Source organism: Lepidochelys kempii, chromosome 4, assembly GCF_965140285.1.
Source record: "Lepidochelys kempii isolate rLepKem1 chromosome 4, rLepKem1.hap1, whole genome shotgun sequence".
Taxonomy (NCBI): domain Eukaryota; kingdom Metazoa; phylum Chordata; order Testudines; family Cheloniidae; genus Lepidochelys; species Lepidochelys kempii.
The window spans coordinates 76,768,478-76,791,266 of NC_136383.1; the positions used below are offsets into that span (position 1 = coordinate 76,768,478).

A 22,789-nucleotide genomic window follows, 5' to 3' on the forward strand; every position below is an offset into this window, starting at 1 on the left:
TGCAGTAGGTCAGACTACGTGATCATAATCGTCCCTTCTGGTTTTAAAGTCATCATCTTGATTTCAAGCAATTTGAAAAAATATAAATCAGTCCTTATTTCCATGTATTTTATTGCTTAGCTTTAAGACAGCAGTGCAGTAGAAAATCAAAGCATAATACAGTCCAGTACTTGTAAAGCACTTTATGCATTTATGCATAGCTCATAAATAGGCTCTATTGAAATCTATTTAGTTTGTGGAATAGACTTACAATCTTACTGTAGTTTAAGAATAAAATTGGTTTTGTCCTAGTGTAATTTGAAAGCAACCACTTAAATAAAAAAGCTTTTTCTAAATAGTCTGGTTCTGGTTACATAACTTTTAGCTGCACTGACTGTTGCAGACTCTTACTACAAAATTATTGAACATTAGTTTTAATGGTATTTGTCTCTTTATATTATATGCTGAATGAAATCATTGAGAGCATCTGTTATTTTACTTTTAAAGTATAGTTGCTGCTCCCCTAAAAACTCGTCCAACTATAACTTTGCTAAATAAAGACATAACAAGCAAGCATTTGACTGGAGTAGTAATTATCACATGAACATACAGCAAATACTACTAGTAATCAGATGTCGGGCAGTCTTATCATTTGCACTGTGGGAAAGAAAAAGCATGACAAGGAAGCTGATCATTAGCCCTCTAAAGGTTAAGAAATGTAGTTTACAACATCAAGTCCTATTATGTGTTTTCTGTTCAGTTTAATACTCAGAGGAGTCTACAGTGGGCGTAGATTGGAGGTGGAACTCTTAGATGGGATATTTTACCAACAAAATCTGAGATATATACTAGTTTATTGATTTGTTAACCAACTGCCTGAATCAAACCACTGGGAAGCTAACACACACAACAAACTACCCAACTCCATTAGTAGCCAGTTGCAAATTGTTATTGCTGTTTTAATCTGTGTTTTGCCACTTCCTCGTTGCCAGAATATATATGTTGAAAACACATGCCTTAAAGTAGCTGTAAAACTGTTCATGCCATGATCTAATCACAGGTTTTCAAAATGGAGTATGATTCTAATTCAGTTATTTAAACAGAAATGAAAATCTATCCTTTAAATTTGCTAGCAAAACCTTTCAATAAATATGAAACCTCTGGCATACTTTATTAAACTAGTTACATTTCCATCAGTGCAGTGATGTTGTTTTCCATCCACAGTTTCAATGAGAGCAACATCTGGCTCTTTTCCCCTAATCAATATAATCTCTTAAGAGTCTCAGTTTCAAAATCAGCTGCAGAAAGCATCAATTACGGGTTTGCAGATTTGATAGATTTTATAAGAAGCAATTATGTCATTAACAAATTATCCAGTTATCAAGCCATCTCATTGAGATAATAAGGGAAAAACTCAATGCTGATTATTGTATAGAGAAAGAGAGACTAATATGATGTGAAGAACATTTTCTTAATGTAAGTGAATCTTATAGAGTTAACCTTTAGAACTATAGCACTGTTAGGACTAAATGCAATCTGTGTTTCCAATCACTTAATATAAATGATAGAAAATGAGAAGTAGTGGAATTAATTATGTTTACTGTCCCAAAAATGAGCCAAAGAGGAAAGAGAGATTCAGAGATGAGCTAACTTTTTAGTCCATATATTCTTACCTCCAGTCTCTCCTCCCTTTTTTTAAGACAATGAGAATTTTCCTTCTCTTAGAATTAAGATTCTGATAACTCTTCAGACATTACCTTCACAGCTGGATAAACAGAAAAGTTCTGTTGTGTATATTTCCTATTATACCTGGGTGGCAGTGTCTCTCACTGTGATGGATGATTATTTAATATTTAGTCTTTCTCCTAGGCTTCTTTGTTTATCCTTCTGAAATATGAAAAGAGGTTTTTTTCTTCTGCTCTGGAAGGGGGCTATTGATGCCACACAGATGCTAATGGGTAAAACAATATTATTGATGCAAAAGTATGTATTTGAGATAATATTGGGTGTGGCCTTTCTTTACATTGTGACATATGTAGTATGCATTTTCATCTCTTCAGACTATGAACTACCAATTATGCAAAATTATTTGTGATGCTGCTGTAATGTGGAATCCAATCTAGCTGAGTAATTACGATAAATAGTTCCATAGATGATCTTATTGCAGCTCTCAGAGATTCAAACTCCCTTCCAGGAACGTTTTAAAAGCTGTGAAATAATTTGAGACATGCACTTTTTGCAAGAGTCATAGCCTGAATATTGAGTCTTGCTCAACACATAATTTGAGCTAGATAAGTTCATGGAGGATAGGTCCATCAATGGCTACTATCCAGGATGTGCAGGGTGTCCCTCGCCTCTGTTTGTCAGAAGCTGGGAATAGGTGATGGGATGGTGATTGCCACTTGGTGATTGCCTGTTCTGTTCATTCTCTCTGAAGAGCTTGGCATTGGCCACGGTTAGAAGACAGGATATTGGGCTAGAGATGGACATTTGATCTGACCCTGCATAGCCATTCTTATAGTCTTAGAATTCTAGTCAGTAACAAATCAGAATGTACATGAAGTTCTATACATAGGTGCCGACTTTCCCATGGATGCTCGACCCTCCCTCTGCCCCCAGTCCTGCCACCACTCCACCCCTTCCATGAGGCCCCACCCCGTCCCACCTCTTCCCCAAAGTCTCTGCCCCAACTCCGCCCCCTCCCTGCCAATATTCCAACTCCTTCCCCAAATCCCCAGCCCGACCCTACCTCTTCCCTGCCTCCTCCCCTGAGCACACCACATTCCCACTCCTCCCTCCCCACCCCCCGGAGCATGCTAACGCTGCCAAACAGCTGTTTGGCGGTGGCTGGGCAGGAAATGCTCGGAGGTAGGCAAAGGAGCAGGGACATGGCTCACTCGGGAGGGGGGGACGGAGAGGAGGAAGTGGTGGGGCAAAGGGGGAGGGGAGGTTGGCTGCCGATGGGTGCAGAGCACCCACTAATTTTTCCCTGTGGGTGCCCCAGCCCCGGAGCACCCAATGGAGTTGGCCCCTATTGTTCTAGATGGTGTACCCTGGAAAGCAAGGGACATAGAGAAACCAAGGCTTGCCTGCCTTATTTACATTAATGTGTACTTAACAACAAACAGTTCTATTGATCTAATGTGATTTCAGTTTGATTTCTTGCAGAATAAGGTGCTGAGCAATGAGTAGAGGAGGCAGAATTTGACTCAAATTAGTAGTACGTTCACAGGCAGAGATTAAGGGAAAATGTTCCCATCATTAATGCTAATAAGATATCTGCTTAGGCATCAAGGGGAGAATATACACTGTAGTATGTTATTTTATCTTAAAAAGTACTACTTCAGAAAAAAAAAATTATGTTCCTTAGAAAAGAGCTACCACAATGGCGACGCTTCATTACAGCTTTCTAGTGCAACTTCCCATTCCCTAATGCATGCAGCTTTTATTTAATATATATTTTTCTGTAGTGGGAGGGAGGAAGGCAGCGTTTCAAAAGTTTCATCTTTCATGGATGAGCAGAACATGACCTTATTTCCACTAGTGCTTGCCTTCTGCAATCTTGAGATATTTTTCACATGAGACATGCACCAGATCCTAATAATAATTTTTGTTCAAGAGTAAGGGGTGGGAGAAAAGGGGGAGGAACATTCCAAGACTTCCTCCTAGTAATTCCTGAGAGAAAATTAATTCCCAGACTGAGATTTGGGGGTCAACTTAAGCTATGCATATGAGCAAGACTCAACATAGTGAACATTTACAATATATCCCTCAATTTGGTGTACATGCTCTCCATTTCTTCCCTCCTCCTCCCCTCATGTACCTTTTTTTCATTAGGGAAAGGATTTCTCAGCTTTTAACTAACAGTATGGTTTGGTGAATAAGGTATCCAAAATATCCAGGTGTGAAGTTTAGTTCTCTACATTCCTTTTCTATATAAATTCTGCCAACTGGAAATACCCTAAAAGCTAGAGGTTAAAAGTATGTCTTCACTGCAGAGTTATCCCTGGTGATCAGCTCTCGGGTCTGAGCAGTCAGGTTAGCTTAGTCTAGGTGTGAGCAGCCACACTACAAAACCATCCCTGAGTTACCAGGTCCTCACTGCTGCTGTACTGTCCCATGTATATCACTGGGATTTCTGGATGTAATCCCATGGTTCTTTGTGCTACAGTAAGCTGAACCCCTCTTGTTTCTTTCCCATTTCATTGTCAGAAAACTTGTCTGCTCTTTGGACACATGGGGTGAATTGTGGAAAGGTACTGGAGGACTATGAGCACTTGGGTGATATAGCAAGTGTGTTCACTGCAAAGAATGAAAGTGGAACTATTAGCTCGATCCCATACTCAGAGCTGACCCAGGCTGGGTGTGGCCATGCGCAGGAGAGCGTTAGGGGGAACACTTTGGTAACAGGCCAAGCTAACTCTGCAGTGAATACATACCCTAAAAGAATACTGTTGTTAGTTATTTAGTCCTGTATTTTTTCCTCCCTGATATTTCAGATTTTCAAATTTAAAATAATTAACTTGTATTCTGTGACTAGTGTAATCGGTTCTTCCAAATTGAGTATACACTACAGATAATATGTAGTAAGATTACCTATATTTATATAACCTTTAAGAATATTAAGGTTGTTTAATCCTTATGAGTGACATCACTATGGACCCAATTAGCACAGTTTGCAGCCACTTCATAATTCAAAAGAGTGTGATCATTCAGCTGGAAGCACATTTGACAGAAACTCCATAGTCATGAAGGTAAAAGCTTGCAAGATCACCCACTAGGATGGAGAAGCTGTCATTCTTTCATCAGTGCTGTTGAATACTAATGTCAAGGTCAGAATAGTGCAATTTCAGGCTGCCAAAATATTGTTGGAACTGATACACTAGTAGATGCTTAAGAAAGTAAGGAAATACAAGTTTAATAAACTTTGATATGGCAGTTATAAAGTTTGTGGACTGTCTCATACACTGTATTACTCTGTGTATTATAGTAGAAGACATTAGCATTTATTTTTACATATATTATCTAATTCTGAGATTTGCCTTCTGTTTTTAAAATACATACATACATATATATATATATATATATAGCGAAGAAGCTTAAATATTCCCCATGCATAATAGTTGTAGTTTCCAGCGTTATCATGATATTTCTGAAATTTTGCATGTATGCTATTTTTAATACAAATGTAGGTGACTTTAAGTGTTTATAAACAGTGGCGCCAAAATACATGTGACTTCTCCCCCCCCACCATATAGAGTGAAATCAACTATTAGATTTAGGCTCTTTGTATTGAATTGACACAAACCCCAAAGTGATTACTTGTGTATCTTACTTTATTTCCACATGTTCACCAACACAGTATGATTCTCCATAGATGAAAGTTTTTTGCATATTTTCAAGATAATAAAAATAAGTGTGTCTTAAGCAGGATTTAATTATTTTGACAGTACAGGTAAGTATTTAAATTTACCTTTAAGGGGAAGATATTTTCAAAAGCATCTGAGGTATTTAAGAACATAATTCCTATTGAAAGTCAATGGAAATTGTGCTCCCAGATCCTTCATTTGAAGGATTTCAAAAACTCCCTTGTCTGTTTTAGTGGAGATTAAGCTTTTTTCTCAACTTAATATCTCCTTAATGTAATGCCAGTGCTGTTTGATTTCCGTATTCCACTAGACTGACACGGACAAAAAATCAAATAAACTAAATCTACATTAGTGATGACCCAACAGGAGTTAAGATCTTAGTAGTAAGAATTCCATTATGAGTAGGTTACTCAAGTTTCCTCCTAAACACTGAAATTCTAGAATAACAAAATGGAGCAAGCTGATAGTTTTATATAAGCTAAAATCTGTAAGTGCCTTTTTTGGGTTCAATTTTTTTTAAAAAAAGGTTCTTTGGTTTTGATGTTTACATTACATGAATATGTCAATGAACAGTGGCAAGCAATACCTCAGTAGGATTGCTTCTCATATTCCAGATACAGCTTTGAAAGATGTCTAAAATGACATGTTTGCAGTAAAATATACATGGCCGGGTGAACTTTCCTGGTCTTATCTTGCGCCTCAGTAATTCTAAAACAGAAACTGAAGTCTTTGTTCTCGTGAAGTAGACATCTTTTAAAATATATTTATTAAAATGAAATATTCAAAGATTCCAAAGTTATCATAAACATACAGAGAATGTATCCTTTCCTTCTTGTGCATGGTTAACTTTCATTCATATTAATGGGGGTTAGGAACATGCTTCAAGTGAATATTTGGCTTGGTTGAGTTCATGTTGCCTATTTACTACACTGTTGAAAGAGGAGGTATTAGGAGAAAAAATATATTTTTGCATTTAATTTCTTTTTATTAACCTAATTTGTTTTTGAATGGGCTAAAAATGCACTCATTTGGTATTCTTTTGAGGAGAGGATGGGGACCTTACTAATATTTTAAGAGGCCTAATCGTGTGGTACATTAATCATTAATACTTTCTATGCAGCAGGATGTCACTGCTTGTTAAATACCATGTGTTTCTTTTTTTATAAGGTAACCCCAAGAGAAATATCAAGTTTATAGACAACTTTAATAAGGGTGCTGATGATCTAATTTAAAAAGTAGATGTTGCTTGATTCAATTTGAAAAATGTTTACCTTTGGGTCTGCAGGCCAAAAGTTCAAATCAACTTTAAAAAAAACTCAAGTAAGAATTTCCACTATGAATAATGATTAACAAAATACTTGCACAGATTTTGGTTTCATCTTAGACTTAAAACTTAAGTACCTATTGCCTGCATATATTGTAGTTAAAGTATTCCTGAGAAAAAGTAGAGCGTTAGCCTCATTGCCCTGATTATATATTTGTAATAAAATGTCCAGTTTAACAACTCAGTACAAGACAGAGCCTCTTTCCAAAGTTGCCTGGGTGCTTAAAGAGCTGGTTAGCCAAAGATATCTCTAACACTGTATGATTTGACATTGGCTTGAAATAAATTAACAAACCATGCTTTTATTAGAACAATTATCATATTTAGGGTTCACCTTTTTTATTCTTGTGTGACTTTTGGTATCTGAGTTCAGATTCATCTAGCTACTTGTCCACGTTAGGACTTGAAGACAATTGACTCCTGTGATTCAAGTCTTAAGCTTCTTTCTTGAATCCTAAGGTTTGAGAAATATATGTTGACATGTTAGTGGAATTGTAAGTATGAGGTGGGCATCAAAGTAATTGTCAGTGACAGACATGCTTTTAGAAAGACAAATTCTCACATGATTGTGTGAGGCAGCCTCAGAAGAATGTCATAGTAACAGCCAGCACATCTGCATTGTTGCTTTCAAATATTGTACATGTTCCAAGTGTTAAAATGAGTTTGTGGAAATGACATCTATGATCGAAAGGGCTTTGCCTCATGCAAATTATAATGGATTTTGTATATCTATGTCTTTTCGATTCAAAAAGGTCTGTTGGAGCCATATGACTGTTTTATATCTGTGACTTGCTCATATACTACAATTAAGCAGTAATGGTATGAAAAAGTTGTCCCATGCTGGGATAGTGCAACACATGATGAGGCCTTTTTAACCTGAAGTTCTATTATACTGTTGCCAGCTAATAAGTGGTCTTAGTCTAGCAGGACCATACATCATAGGGTTCTTTATTGTAATGATAAAATATAAATTGAACCTTTTTCAGGCTAAAAACAATATAGTATAAACCAGTATTTCCATACATCAAAAATTAACAGCCTGAAAATGGCTTCTGTGAAGCATAGTATCTAAGTACTGAGTAGCTGGAGCCTGTCTGGAAAGCTGGTGTCATAGAATCATAGAATATCAGGGTTGGAAGGGACCTCAGGAGATCATCTAGTCCAACCCCCCCTGCTCAAAGCAGGACCAATCCCCAATTTTTGCCCCAGATTTCCAAATGGCCCCCTCAAGAATTGAACTCACAACCCAGGGTTTAGCAGGCCAGTGCTCAAACCACTGAGCTATCCCTCTACCCCCTCATGTGTCATGTGAATAATGGTGTGTCTCTTCTATCTAGATACCATACTCTTGTTTCTCTGTCACCTACTCTTCCCTCTCCCACAATTCAACTCATATCCCAAGAACTTTGCTCCTTTGTATTTTGGGCAATACAATTTTCTCAAAACACGCAAGCAACCAACCCCTCCCCCTTCCTGGCTCACCCCCCGCAAAAATAAAAATAAAAGGAAAAAAAATCTTTTGGCAAATGGTACTATAAATAACCACAACTTTTGATAATGTCAAGCTATGTGGACCTGCAAACTTGAAGACAAGTTAACCTTGGCTGTTAAGCAATATCAATCCAACTATAGTGCAATGCAACTTAATTCTAACATGAACGAGAAAAGCTATAGGAGACAACCAGTAAGTGGAGAAGAAACAGGAAATGAGGGGATGCTATTGTGTGCCAGTGCCCAGAGATCTATTATGGTACTTTTTCTTCAGGTCCACGCTCACCGTCCCTCCCTGTAATATTATTTTTTGTATGATGTAGTCAGTATTAGTATTAATTGGTCAGGAAGAGAGGAAACTGAATCTTTTCTTTGCAGTATGGACATGGTTGAACGCATGCATTGAGACACAGGCATACGATAAAATGGGCTAAGCTCTTAAAGGTTCCAAGATCCCATGTTTTTATGTAATAACAATAGCTTGGTTCTGCGAATGAAGTATGTGTAGAGAACTCTAGTTAGAAGTCTGTTCATACACATTAATGGCTAAAAACATGCTCATGAAATCTAAGTCACACGTAACGGTGTGTGTCTGATAGTGCACCCACATATATTCATTGTGCGTGTGTGTGTGTATAGATGGAGGTATGCTTTTGGGTGTATGTATTTAATTTGTGTGCGAAGTTACTCAATTTAGAAAGTCCATAGACCTTCATTTCACACAAACATATCATTTTTTAATATGCATTCATAAATCCATTCCTTGCTTACAGGAGTGGAAATGTATATAATAAATACAGTTGTTACTCCCTTTCTAGAGATAAGCTTTACATTTCAAGTTAAACTTTTAAATAATTTATTCTCTATCTATCCTTTCTGAAAGTCTAAACTCGTCACAAATTAGAACATGTGCATGTATGACTTTTTGTCATAGTATACATCTGATAGCAGTTGTTTATATATAGAATAAAATCCTGATCAATCTCTGACACTTATTCCTGACTTCCTGCTGCTTGGAAATGTGTACTGTAATAGCATTTGTATATTTTCTGTTCCCTTCAGATTTCAGGTTTCTGTTTCCTAAGAGCACAGAAAATTAGAAGAAAAATCAAAGACATTGTAACAGAAGGAAATAAAACTAGCAATTTGCATCCTGTTCTAAACAGACCCTTGTATGTGTGTGCATAGGAGTCTGTGTTTGTGCACACACTTATTTAACTTTGAATATCACACGTGTATAAATTATAGTACTATAAATTATAGTTTTCTCTCTTGCCAATAACTAGACAACAAGAGATAGCACTTAGTACAATACTTAAGGATAAAAAAAATCTCCTTATGTATAGCAGAGGAATTTTCTTAGAAAGGTTAAGTTATAAAATTAAAAATTGATCCATTCTCTTGTGCACCATGATGTACTAAATTCAACTGTACAATATTTGGCAAAAATTACCAGATTGCCATTGATTTTTACCTTTTCAGTGGATGCTATCCAGCAGCAAGTAACTTAGCTTTCTGAGGTGTATGAGGTTGCACACTGATTTAATCTATTCAGGAGAAGGGTAAGTAGTTTCAAAAAGGTGAGACAAACAAACAAAACCACTTTTCCTAGGATCAGTAGGAGTGAAGCTGCTGGAAGAGTGGATCAATGTAAAGAATTTCCCAACTTTCCAAGAAGCTTTCCGCCCTGATTCAACAAGGTACTTAAGCATATGACTAACTTTAAATACGTGAGTTAGTACTATTGAATCTGTTAACTTTACATAGCATCCACTGAGATGCAGCTACCGAAGTAATCTTGGACTTAATGGAAACAAATGTTCTTTGATCTACGTTTTCTCAGTACATGTATTAATTGTGCTGCTTTTATTAATAAATATGGGAAAAATTCTGGTCAGATTAAAGTGAATGGGAATTTTTCCATTGACTTCAGAAGGGCCAGGATTTCACCCTATTTCTCTTGTACATACATTTATGGCAAATCCAGGAGAGATCTGTCCCAGACTTTTTAGGTCTATTATGTGTACGGTTTGCAGATGAAGCTCTGATACAATGTAATATATGTTTGTTTGTTTTTCAAGTGTGCATTTGTCCCATAATTGCCTCTACATTTTTTTTTCCAAACTATGAAAAGACAGAAAAAATAGTGTTGCTTACAAGGAATTAGTATTTTTACTAATCTTGACTAAATGTTAAAGTTGAAAACTTAATTGCTTTAATTAATTTTTGTAGGACTGTTGATTAATCGCAGTTAATTCTCATGATTAACTCAAAAAAATTAATCGCGATTATCAAAAAGTAGTTATGATTAATCCACTGTTAAACAATAGAATACCAATTGAAATGTATTAAATATTTTTGGATTTTTTTCTACATTTTCAAATATATTGATTTCTATTACAACACAGAATACAAACTGTACAGTGCTCACTTTATATTATTTCTATGACATATTTGTAGTGTAAAAATGATAAACAAAAGAAATAGTATTTTTCAATTCACCTAATACAAATACTGTAGTGCAATCTCTTTATCATGAAAATTTGACTTACAAATGTAGAATTATGTACAAAAAAAGGGATTCAAAAATAAAATAATGTAAAACCTTAGACCCTACATGTCAACTCAGTCCTACTTCAGCCAATCACTCATACAGACAAGTCTGGGTACAATTTTCAGGAGATAATGCTGCCTGCTTCTTGTTTACAGTGTCATCTGAAAGTGAGAACAGGTGTTCTCATGACACTGTTGTAGCTGGCATTGCAAGATATTTACGTGCCAGATACGCTAAAGAGTCAAATGTCTGTCCATGCTTCAACCATCGTTCCGGAGGACATGCATCCATGCATCCAAGATGATGGTTTCCACTCGATAGCGATCCAAAGCAGTGCAGACAAATGCATGTTGATTTTCATCATCTGAGTCAGATGCCACCAGCAGAAGGTTCATTTTCTTTTCTGGTGGTTTGGGTTCTTGTTTCCGCATTGGAGTGTTGCTCTTTTAAGACTTCTGAAAGCATGTTCCACACCTCGTCCCTCTGAGATTTTGGACGGCACTTCAGATTCTTAAACCTTGAGTCGAGTGCTGTAGCTATTTTTAGAAATCTCACATTGGTACCTTTTGTGTTTTGTCAAATCTTCTGTGAAAGTGTTGTTGAAATAAACATGTGCTGGGATATCATCAGAGACTGCTATAACATGAAATATATGGCAGAATGCAGGTAAAACAGAACAGCAGACATACAGTTCTTCCCTACAGAGTTCAGTCACAAATTTAATTAATGTATTTTTTTAATGAGCATCATTAGCATGGAAGCATGTCTGGAATGGTGGACGAAGCATGAAGGGGCATACAAATGTTTAGCATATCTGGCATGTAAATACCTTGCAATGCCAGCTACAAAAGTGCCATGTGAATGCCTGTTCTCACTTTCAGGTGACATTGTAAATAAGAAGCAGGCAGCAGTATCTCCCAGAAGTGTAAACAAACTTGTTTGTCTTAGAGATTGGCTGAACAAGAGGTAGGACTGAGTGGACTTGTAGGTGCTAAAGTTTTACATTGTTTTATTTTTGAGTGCGGTTATGTTACCAAAAAAATTCTACATTTCTAAGTTACACTTTCAGAATAAAGAGATTGCACGACAGTACTTATATGAGGTGAATTGAAAAATAGTATTTCTTTTGTTTTTTACAGTGCAAATATTTGTAATAAAAGATAAATATAAAGTTAGCACTGTACACTATGTATTCTGTGTTGTAACTGAAATTAATATATTTGAAAATGTAGAAAACATCCAAAATATTTAAATAAATGGTATTCTATTATTGCTTAATGGTGCAATTAATCGTGTTTAATTTTTAAATCACTTGACAGCCATAATTATTTATGAGAAATATACAGCCATTTTGAGGTCTAAGCATTTGAAGTGTATGTGAAATTCCCAGGTAAATTCTCTCATGCAATTTGTGTTCACCAAGATATGCCAAACTCTGGTGAGGCACAAGAACCATGCAGGAAAAAATTCAACACTGCTGTTTACCTTAAACTATAGAATGGTTTTATATATATTGTTTTAATGCCCCCACAGGGTTTTGTTTGTTTGTTTGCTTTTTAAGTTTTCACCATTTCTAAAAATATAAAATAAACTGTACATATTTTCCTATAGATCTCCCTTTTACATTCTCCCACAGAATTCCATGCCTCAGAAGCTTCCTAATAATTATTATTCATGTTTACTTTATCATGTCTAGAAAAAATAACTATCAATATCATCATGTAAAACATTGCCTAATAAACTAACTACAAAAAGGAAAGCAAGAACTCCCTAAAACATACAGTAAATTCTGCTGAACTTCTCAGCACTATATTGTAGAATTCATCTTCAAATATACAAAATAAATTAATTTTAAAAAATCAGCTCTAACAAAAACATCTTGAAAGGTGCTACAAATGAGGTTGGGTACATGTGGGGACAGCATTCCAGGGTTTGGGTCATAATGGAAAATGTCCTGTTTCTGGTACTCTTGAGATTATTCCAGCTTCTATAAGCAAATCCAACCTCACGGCATGAATTTAGATGTATGATTTGCCCCCTATGGAAATTTGGTGGAAATTCTGCATTAACTTAACCAGCTCATCCTTGTTCTAGTTATTGGAACAATTGTTTTAATACAAAACTTTGGCATGTCATAAAGAAATCCATGTGTCCAGCCAGCCAGCCAGCATTATTATTTAAATCACAGGGAGCCAGGACAAGAATCCTGGCCTTTCATCTCCAAAAAAATGCATGCATTTTCACTATCCCATGCACTAAATGGGATAGTCTTTTGCTTACAGTAGTAGTTGGTCCTTTATCTTCACTCAGGACCAACCACTACGAGGCGACTTTGCTCAGTTGTGCAGACAAAGCCATTATGTGCTACTGCAAAATCCTTGTACAGTGGTTGTTCATTTAACTCATTCTTAGCTTCCCGGTATTACTTGCTCTTCGCTTTTCATTGAGATTGACCTTGGGCACTTCAATAGCGCACTTCCATTGTTCTTCATTAACTTTATCCCACCTGAAACTGATTTTTTCCCCTTTATCCCATTAACCTTGGGAAATATTTTTTAGCATTTGGGTGTCCTGGCACTGGCAAAGGTTGCTCAGAACATCATGTTTTCAGTACTTTGGCCCTAATCCGTTCTGTTTTCTTGGTGGCCTAAAGCTTTAGAGAATAGGGAGTCTTCTATTGCTACTTCATGGTAAACAGGGACAGGACAGAGGCTTCATGAGGAGGGAGCTCTTGGTTGGTATATACTGGTGAGCAAAGGGAAATAACTGAATGGGTGGGGCTCATTTGCATTTTTGTCACATATCCGTTGGGTTGTCTTGGTTAAAACAGTTTAATTTTGAGTTTGGGGGTAATAAAACACTACTTTGCCGGTTGGGAAATGAAAGGACATGACGCTGTATGGTAAGGAGTCATCCTGACCAAAATAATGTAGTGTGGCGCAGGTGTATAGTGGAGCCTGAATAAAGCTAAGGAAAAAGGAGGACAAGGGGGGCTTCTCCCTTCAGAGGAGGGGGCAAGTGCATCCCCGGGGGCAAGGACTATGTTAAAGAATCCTATATACTATTGATCCCTCCTTGAAGACTGCAAAGATGTAGTGCACGGGCAGCACAAGGTACAGAGAGGGCTTTTGCTGAAGCCTCCTCTGGTTAGGGTCCCTCTGCCTCGCAATCAACTCTGTAATCGCTTCAGCTAAGTCAGGTGGTAGAGTCCCTGCAGCAGACCGGGCAAAATTTCCATGGGGTCGGAGACAGACCTGCCTGGATTCCTCCAACACTGGACTACAAGTGGATTTGCATCAAAGTGGGGGAGAGGAAAGGGAAGTAAGTAGCTGTTATAGGAACACACTGCCTTATAGGATAATCACACCATGGGAGAGGGAATGAAGTTAAGGCTATTGCTAAGACACCCTGGAGGGGTGGGAGTCTGTCTTAATAGATATATACAGATATTGTAGATTTATTATTGGTGGCTTTTCCGTGTTTAGTCTGTGTTCCCTTCATCACCAGTAAAATTTTCTTGGTTTTGTACAACGGACTCTGTGCTCACACAAGGGACTGTCCAAGGGGCCCCAGTTTCTGGGTGGGGACATGAGCTGGTATTGTTTGTAAAGTTTCCAGAAGTCGCCCTTAGATAATTGAACCGGCAGGAGGGTTACATTTGTATATGGTTTCAAGTCCTCATCAATGAGGTTCTTACAGCGAAGCCCACAGGAACACAGACTTATCAAAATGTCTGGATGCAATAAATGCAGCATATATCTGCAATCAGAACCAGGTTAATTATAGATGTTTAGGAAATATTTCAAAATGGTCATGTTAGATTTGGATGCTTGATAAATAAACATTTATATATTCCTTTATTTCAAGATGCATACAACTCAGAGGACATTGGCTAATTATTCTTGTAAGGGTCACAGTCACTCGCTGGCAGCTTCTGGATGCTTGAGTAATTCTGTGACCAAGATTGCTTGTTTTTCCTCACCAAGCACTGATTGGGGGCAGGGGAGAGAGCCTCTGCCTTCAGATGTGGACCTTACTATCATTATCCATGCCTTGGTCACCTCCTACTTCAATGCACTCTGCATGGGGCCACACTTTGTTAATTTGGAACCTTAAACTGGCACAGAATGTGGCTGACCACATATTAAGCAGTGCTTCCACAGGACATAACGCCATTACTCTTTAATGGGTGCTAGTTTCTGGTTAGTTTCCAAGGGGAGGATAAAGGTGTTACTTTTGACCTATAGAGCATTAAATAATGTGGGATCTGGTCAATTGAAAAATCACCTTTCTCCCTTTGTTATAAAGCTGCAGAGATAATTATCAGAGAGGTTGAGGTAGCAACCCCCTGTTTTAGAGGGCACAATAAATTTAAAATGCACAGTCCTTATGAACAGTTTTTATCTATTATTGTAAGTAACCCCTAAATTACTATAACTGAAAGGGATTAGAGGGAGACTCTATTTTTGTTTTGTTTTACTTTGTGCAGTTGCAGTAATCTGTGAATAGTTCCGTTTCACTGGTTCCCCTGTATACCCAGTAAATCCGTTTCCCACGTTGTTTGTGTGGGTCTCTCACCTAGCAACATGCAAAAGAAATATATTAAATACTGGTAAGACAACAAACAGCGGAAGGGGGCTTACATGCTGGTGCAGTAAATGAAACTACTTTTAATTTGCTCTCTTTTTTAATGGACTAGATTTCAAGTTGATGATTCCTTTTTAAAAGAAGGGGCTGCTGGCAAGATCTTTGACTCCGAATATTCCCCGTCACTGCCCTTTGTCTGACATTGCCCAGATCTTGACCTTTGTACCGTTCTGCATCGCTTTTTCTTAGCCTTTTAGCACCAGGAAAAGGATGAGGGACACGAAAGAGGGTAGCTATTTTGCAGGCAGGTACTAGCCTTGGTTTGGCTTGAGTTGTAGACACAGTCCACTGCAATATTTTGGTGATTTGTTTGAACATTCTTAAAACCATTTGTTTATATTAGGAATAAATGCTTTAAGGAAATCTATGTAGAAAATACATGTAGACACATGAATAACTTTATTTCTTGACTTTTTAGGTGGAGGGGATCTTGCAGGGGGGAAAGAAACAGCAGAATAAGAAACAGCAGATAAGAAAGAAAATGGTAAGAATAGATGAGCTTTTGTACTCAGAAGTTAAAGACTAACTTTTTGTTACATGTGTACGGTTATTAGAAAGGTGCAGATTGGTCTGACTAAATAGCATCTGTCAGGGACTCTGTTTTGACAGCACCTAATTAGGGGAAGAGAAAGAGATACATGTACTGTAAAAAGTACAGTGGATAAACAATTAAAGGAGGACATACAAAAGAGCAGTAAAAATCCCATGGGAGAAAAATCAGTAAAGATGATTAATGGTTAACAGCCATAAAATACATATTTTTAAGATGTCATCTTTGCTTTTATAGTTAGGATTTAACCACTATTAAACTAAAGCTTTTATCATAATTATGCTTTACAAAACACTGGTTAAATAGACACAATTACTGTCATCATAACCTTTGAGCCCCCTGTTTTGGCATTTCACAGGACTGTTATATAAGTTTGAGGCTCCTGGAAAGCAAATTTAGCTGAAATGTTCTAGTACAGTTGTGTGTGTGTGAAGCACAGCCACAGAATTCCTCTCAGATTTGCCTATTGTTGTAGAGAGGGGCTTTGTAATTACCAAGGGATTATAGCAGAATATGAAAGGCATTGAAAGCAGCTTTCTTGCAGCTCAGGAATGTGTTCTGCACAAACTCTGAAACAATCAGCCAGGGTAGTGAGGCAGAAGTATATTAAAACGTTAAGAGTTCATGAAGAAGGTCCTGCTAGAAACGCCTAATTAAAGAAATAAAAAGCGCTTTTAAAGAATGTCAAAGACTGTCATTTGATGTCTCCAGTAGGGGAAAAAAGGGTCTTCTGAGGATTGCAAATTAGATGATGGCACTACATAAATACAATGGATTCATCCTTTTTTTTTTCTCCACAACAAAAGTAATGAAAACGGAGCTTAATGGTACATAAATAAAAATAATTAAATAGAAGATAGTGGTGGTGGTACATTGCCTGAATTGATGTACAAGATTAAGAGGCCAATAATGCAGAAACAAGTTAGTTACTTTGGTATTTTATATAAGTTAGTCAACACTTTCAGACATGAATATCATGCAGAATTACACCCATTGTTTTAGCCCATAATTTTTAATTATATCTGGTTACTGGTTATGTTTTAGCGAACAAGGATCAGTCTCTTCTTCAATGCATTATCTCTGAATTAATTTCTACAAAAGAACCTAGTAAATTTTTACATTATTTTTCCTTGTCCCTTTTTTTTTTAAGGAAAGTAACATTTGACTCCAGAAGACCTGAGGCCTTGTTTCATTGAGCTATGGGATAGTAGTATAGATAGTAGGAACTGATGTCTGCTAAGGCCTACATTCAGAACTTATATTTTTGTTAGATTCATGTGCCCAATCTACTTAGTGGGGAAGTTAATGACAAAAGGTCTCTTGACTTCATGAGAGCAGGATTGGGCCCTGTGTGTTAAACTAGTGGCTTCCTCAATTTTGTTGAGATTTCAGCAAGCCAAGGCAACACACTCTAAAGTGCTGAACAGATATGACTAGTTAAGTGGTTTAACAGTGTGTTTAAACAAGTACAGGTGTGTATTAAGAGGATTCAATTAGATAAAATAAAGTAATTCTGAACTACAAACACTTTCTTTTAAATGTATGTACTGTGTTAGTAGAAGTTTTTTTGTTGAAAGGAGTAAGAGAAAATATTTGAGCTCTTTCCACTTCTTCAGTGGAATGCATTAGCGTATCTTGGTTTTATGTGCCTTTCAAGATGATGTATTAAGAGATTTAGCTCTGATACCATGTTCCATTTAATGGTGATTGGTTTGAATGTAATTTTTTTAATTGGCAAAATAAATTTTATGCAACCAGAGTGCAAAATTATTTACTCCTATGTATTATTTGGATGAATGGTTCATGGTATTGATTATATTCTTGAACATGTAATCTCCAGGCCAGAGGTTCAAAACCAGTTCCACTCAGTAACAATAAGTCTTCAAAAAGAAAAGGAGTACTTGTGGCACCTTAGAGACTAACAAAGGTGCCACAAGTACTCCTTTTCTTTTAGCGAATACAGACTAACACAGCTGCTACTCTGAAATAAGTCGTCAGTGGCCTATGTTAAGAGTCAATGACCACGGTCCAATTCCTGTTAGATGGATGTCCACAAAATCCATCAGAATATGGGCAGGCTATTTGTCCAGTTTTAAACCAGACAGTCCTCTTTTTGTGTGGTTTGTACCCAGTCCACTACTAGACAAAACTGAGCCATTTTGAAAAAGGCACCACTCTGACCCCACTGGCATGACCTTGCATCCACCATGTACAAACAGATTTTTCATAAATGAATGTTTGTAAAAAGCAAACATGTGACCACCATGACCCATGGGTCTTGAAGGCAGGTCTGCAGGGTTTCTGCGGTCATCAAGCTCTAGTCCTTCAGCCAACAGCTTACTGACATCAGGTAGAAATGGTATACCTTGAAGCCCAGCTCAGATAGAAGGCTTCACACCTGAACGGCAATTGAGGGAACACCAGAGCTCCTGATTTGCCTGTTTCCTCTCCTTAAACCAGAAGGAGGAATAGGAAGTAGGGTGACCAAGTGTCCGGTTTTCGATCGTAACACCTAGTTGAAAAGGGATCTTGGCAGCTCCAGTTAGTATCGCCAACTGGGCCATTAAAGGTTTGGTTGGCAGTGCTAAGGCAGGCTAGTCCCTACCTGTCCTGGCTGGCACCGCGTTGCTCCCTGGAAGCGGTCAGCAGGACCGGCTCCTCAGCAGGGGGGTCCCGGGGCTCCACGTGCCTTCCCACCACAAGCACAGGCTCCTCACTCCCATTAGCTGGGAACCAGCCAATGAGAGCTGGGGTGGTGGGGGCGGTGTCTGCAGGCAAGAGTGGCATGTGGAGCTGCCTGACCCCCTGCCTAGGAGCCAGACCTGCTGGCTGTTTCCGGGCGCACGCAGTGCAGTGCCATGACAGGCAGGCAGCCTGCCTTAGCTCCCACACTGCGCCACTGACTGGGAGCTGCCCAAGATAAGCCCACACCCCTGTTCTAGCCCTGAGCCCCCCGCAAACCTGGAGCATCCTACTGCACCCCAAATTCCTCCCCCCCAGAGCCCTCACCCCCAGCCCAGAGACCTCACTCGCCCTGCACCCCAACCCCCTGCCTCAACCCACAGCCCCCTTCTGCACTCCAAAACCTTCAGCCAGCCGAGTCTCCATAACTCTCGGCCCCACCCAAATGATGATGATGCTCTGTTTACATTTATATTTTTAAACCTATCAGTTAGCCAGTTTTTAATCCCTTTAGTGTGTGCTATGTTTATTTTATATCATTTAGTTTTTTAATCAAAGTGTTGTGAGGTATCAAGCCAAACACTTTACAGAAGCATGTATTGCATCAACACTATTACCTATACCAATCAAACTTATCTCAAAAGAAAAATGTCAAGTTAGTTTGACAGGATCTATATTCCATAAACCCATGCAGATTTGCATTAATTACATAACACTCCTATAGTTCATTATTTATCGAGTCCTATATCAGCTTCTCCATTATACTTCCCATGATGGATGTACAGCTGAGAGGCTTGTAATTACCTGGGTCATTCCATTTACTCTTTAAAAAAAATTGGTACATTAGCTTTCTTCCAGTCTTCAGGAATTTCCCCAATGCTACAATACTTATTGAAAATCAACATTAATGATCCAGCAAGCTCCTCAGGCAGATCTTTTAAAACTCTTGCATGCAAGTTATCTGGATGTGCTGTTTCAAAAATGTCTAACTTAAGTAGTTTCTTTCCCCCCCAAATAACAAAAGTAGTTATTGAACACTTATCTTTTCTGCATTATTAATGATAATTCTATCATTTCTATGCAGTAATGGATGTATATCATTGTGAGGATTCTTTTTGTGCCTAATATGTTTTAAAATTTCTCTTTATTGTCCTTAACTCTGTTTACTATAAAGTTCTCCCTCTGTCTTGGCTTCCCATATGAATTTTGTACAATTCTTAACTTCTGATTTATATTCATTGCTATCAACTTCCTGTTTCTTCCATTCGTTTTGTTTTATTTATTTATTTATTTATTTATTTATTTACAACTACATTTACTTGCCCTAAACCAGGTTGTTGTTTTTAACCACAGCCTTCTTCCTTAGTTGTGGGATTGTGGCTTTTCCAGCATCTGGTAAGGTTGTGTTAAATGATTCCCAATTATCATTCATATTTTTGATTGAATTCTTCCTCCCAGCTGATTTGGCTCATAGTTGTTTTCAGGTTTGCAAAATTGGCCCTATTAAAGCATCAAGGATATATATTATTTGTCTGCACTTTGTTCTGCTTGCCAAATATAAATGTGATCGAATCATGATCACTTTTACCTATCGTACTGTTAACTTTTAGTTCCGTGATCAGTTCCTCTATCATTTAGGACAAGGTCGAATATAGAATTTCTCTGCGTTGGTTGCAACATGTTTTGAATTCGGAAATTGTCCTCTACATTATTTAGATATTCCAATTATGTTTTAGTACAGGTAGCAGAAGACCTCCGATATGTCACTCAAAATGAAATCCCCCATGATTGCAGAGTTTTTTTTCCTACGCATTATAGATAGGTGCGTAAGGAAGAGTTCATCATATTCTTTAGTGCAATTTGGTGACCTGTAGCAGACATCAACTGGTACTTCGTCTTGTGTTTTATCTGTTACGAAATTGATCCATAAGTACTCACGACCATTTTCTTCAGCGTTATCAGTCCTAGCATTAGTGTATAGGCCATTCAAATATGTCTTCTCTTTCTATCCTTTGGTTTCCAAATTAATTTTGTTCTCAACATCTTGATTTTATGCTGAGTGCTTCTATCTTCCCTCCCCTTTTGCTAATAGTACCTCCTGACTACTCTGGCCTGCCTGTCCCTGAGAAGATTGATCCCTACGCTACTGGGGTAGAAACCTTCCAAATTATCCAGCCCCCATTCCCTGTAGAAGATGGACCAATGTTCCACAAAACCAAAGCCCAAACTTCATACCACTTATCTACCCAGCGATTCACTTCCAGTATAGTCTGCCTTCTGTCTTCCTTTGCTCATGGGATGGGAAGAATCTCAGAGAAAACTGCCTGGACATTCTTCTTTAGCACATTTCCAAGTTCCCTGAAGTTATTGACTCGCTGTGAAATATCCCACAATACAGTGTCATTAATGTTGATATGAACCATCACCAATGGATACTTGCCTGTTGACTTCGTATGACTATCCAATCTTAGAGTGACATCATGTGTCTTGGCTCCAGGAAGGCAACAGAGTGTCCTGTTGTTTGCCTTTCCCTTGCAGATTTTTTTTTAATTCATATGTGTATTGAATCTTCAACAGGGATCTTCCTTGTACAATTGGAGGAGGGTGACTATAAGGTGAAGAATGTACCTATTTATGATTTTAATGTTCCTTTGTTTAGCCTTAAATGGAGGACTCTCCTTTATATCTCCTTACCCTTCCACAGATCCTACTGTTCCTTCCAGCTTTTCTACTGTTATCCTAGTTCCTAAATGGTAGTCCACCCAGCCCTACTTCCCTAGATCCTAAATGGAATACACACCTCTCACTTCCCAGGTCCTAAATGAATGAGTAGTTTCCTTGCCTTCACTGAAGACCCTCAAGTGAACTAATTTGTGCTTACTAAGGATTGGGCAAAAACCCCATTGCTTACCAAGGCTGCTTTTAATTTAGCCACGAAGGTCACTGCAGATGGATGGAATTGGCTTTCTCTGTTCAAGAGTGCAGAGCCCACTATCTCTACAATATTCCCAGCCAGGGAAACAAGACACCAGGTCTTAGAATTACAGCTGAGTCTAGCATGACAGCACAAAAAATTAACCATTGAACTAGCAGGCAAAGTCCTTACCTCTTTAAAATATGGCTCTCTATAGTTAATTTTGCTCATATTAGCTTTATCTCTATTTTACTGGAGAGGAACTGAGGCTTGGAGAGATTGGCCTGGCCAAAGTCACACAGGAATTCTGCAGCAATTAGTAACTGAACCAAAATTTCTTGAGTCCTAGTTGAGACTCAAGGCAAGAATGTCCCTTACCTTAGTGGTAATGGTAACAGATGAGAGGAGCAAATGCTGTGCTGTGGGGACTGTGAGATGTCCTTTTGGATGCTTGGCCCATGAGACCTTTATCTTAAATGAAGGAAAGACCACCATTAGATGCAGTCCCCATTGCAAGGAACCAAGCCCAGGGCCTGCACGAAAAGACCTAGAAGAGAGGAAACTCAGACGGTGTTATTGACAGCCCTATTTTTCTCCCACACTGGTGATATCTTATTGCCAAATTGGAGGAGTCTCTTTGGGGAGGTGACCAATTCCTTCCTTTCCTTTCCCAACGCAACAATGCTTTACAAGATCCAGCTGAGGTTGTTGCATCTAGCAGTGAAGGGGACAGTCTCTGGCCATTTACTCCCTAGAGTTTTAGGATCTTGTAAGGAGGGCCCATTGTGCCACAGGAAGCCATGGTCTTGACTGTAGAGCACTTTGACCTTTATGGACATGGTTTCCACAATCTTGGAAGGACTCTAAGAGCATCCATCTGTTTTACTTTCCTCAAGGACACTGAGGAAATTGTCACAAGATTTTCTGACGAGCCAATGATTTGCCCAGCCCTAAAGCAAACACCTCTAAGAAATACTGCTAAATATTGCTGGCAGACTCTTTTCCCCCATATAAAACATTGTATTCACTGCTGAGGAGAAAGGGAGTCAGATCTCCCAATAGAGGAGATGCTTTCCACAGAAGATTTTCTGATTGGAAGCTGTGAAGAAATTAGCCTTCTTGCTGAGTGTCTGTGTTATGCTTACTAAGCTCTTCCTGAATACCAGATCCTTCTGGGAACATGCATATTGGATCAGATTGGTCCATTTAGTGAGATATCCCATCTCTGAAGGTGGCCAATATCATTTGCTTCTTGAGTTGTCCTGATTAGAGCAACATA

General features: G+C 38.2%; 1 protein-coding gene across 22 annotated transcripts in view; it reads left to right on the plus strand.

The window, feature by feature from the left end:
• The window catches only part of TENM3 (teneurin transmembrane protein 3), a 2,191,633-nt gene that overhangs the window by 808,954 nt on the left and 1,359,890 nt on the right, over window positions 1-22,789 (plus strand). For all 22 annotated transcript variants that reach the window (XM_073341694.1, XM_073341703.1, XM_073341702.1 and 19 more), the window contains one exon: window positions 15,783-15,848. The gene's annotated coding sequence lies outside the window, so the exon portion shown is untranslated. The remainder of the gene's footprint in view (window positions 1-15,782; window positions 15,849-22,789) is intronic.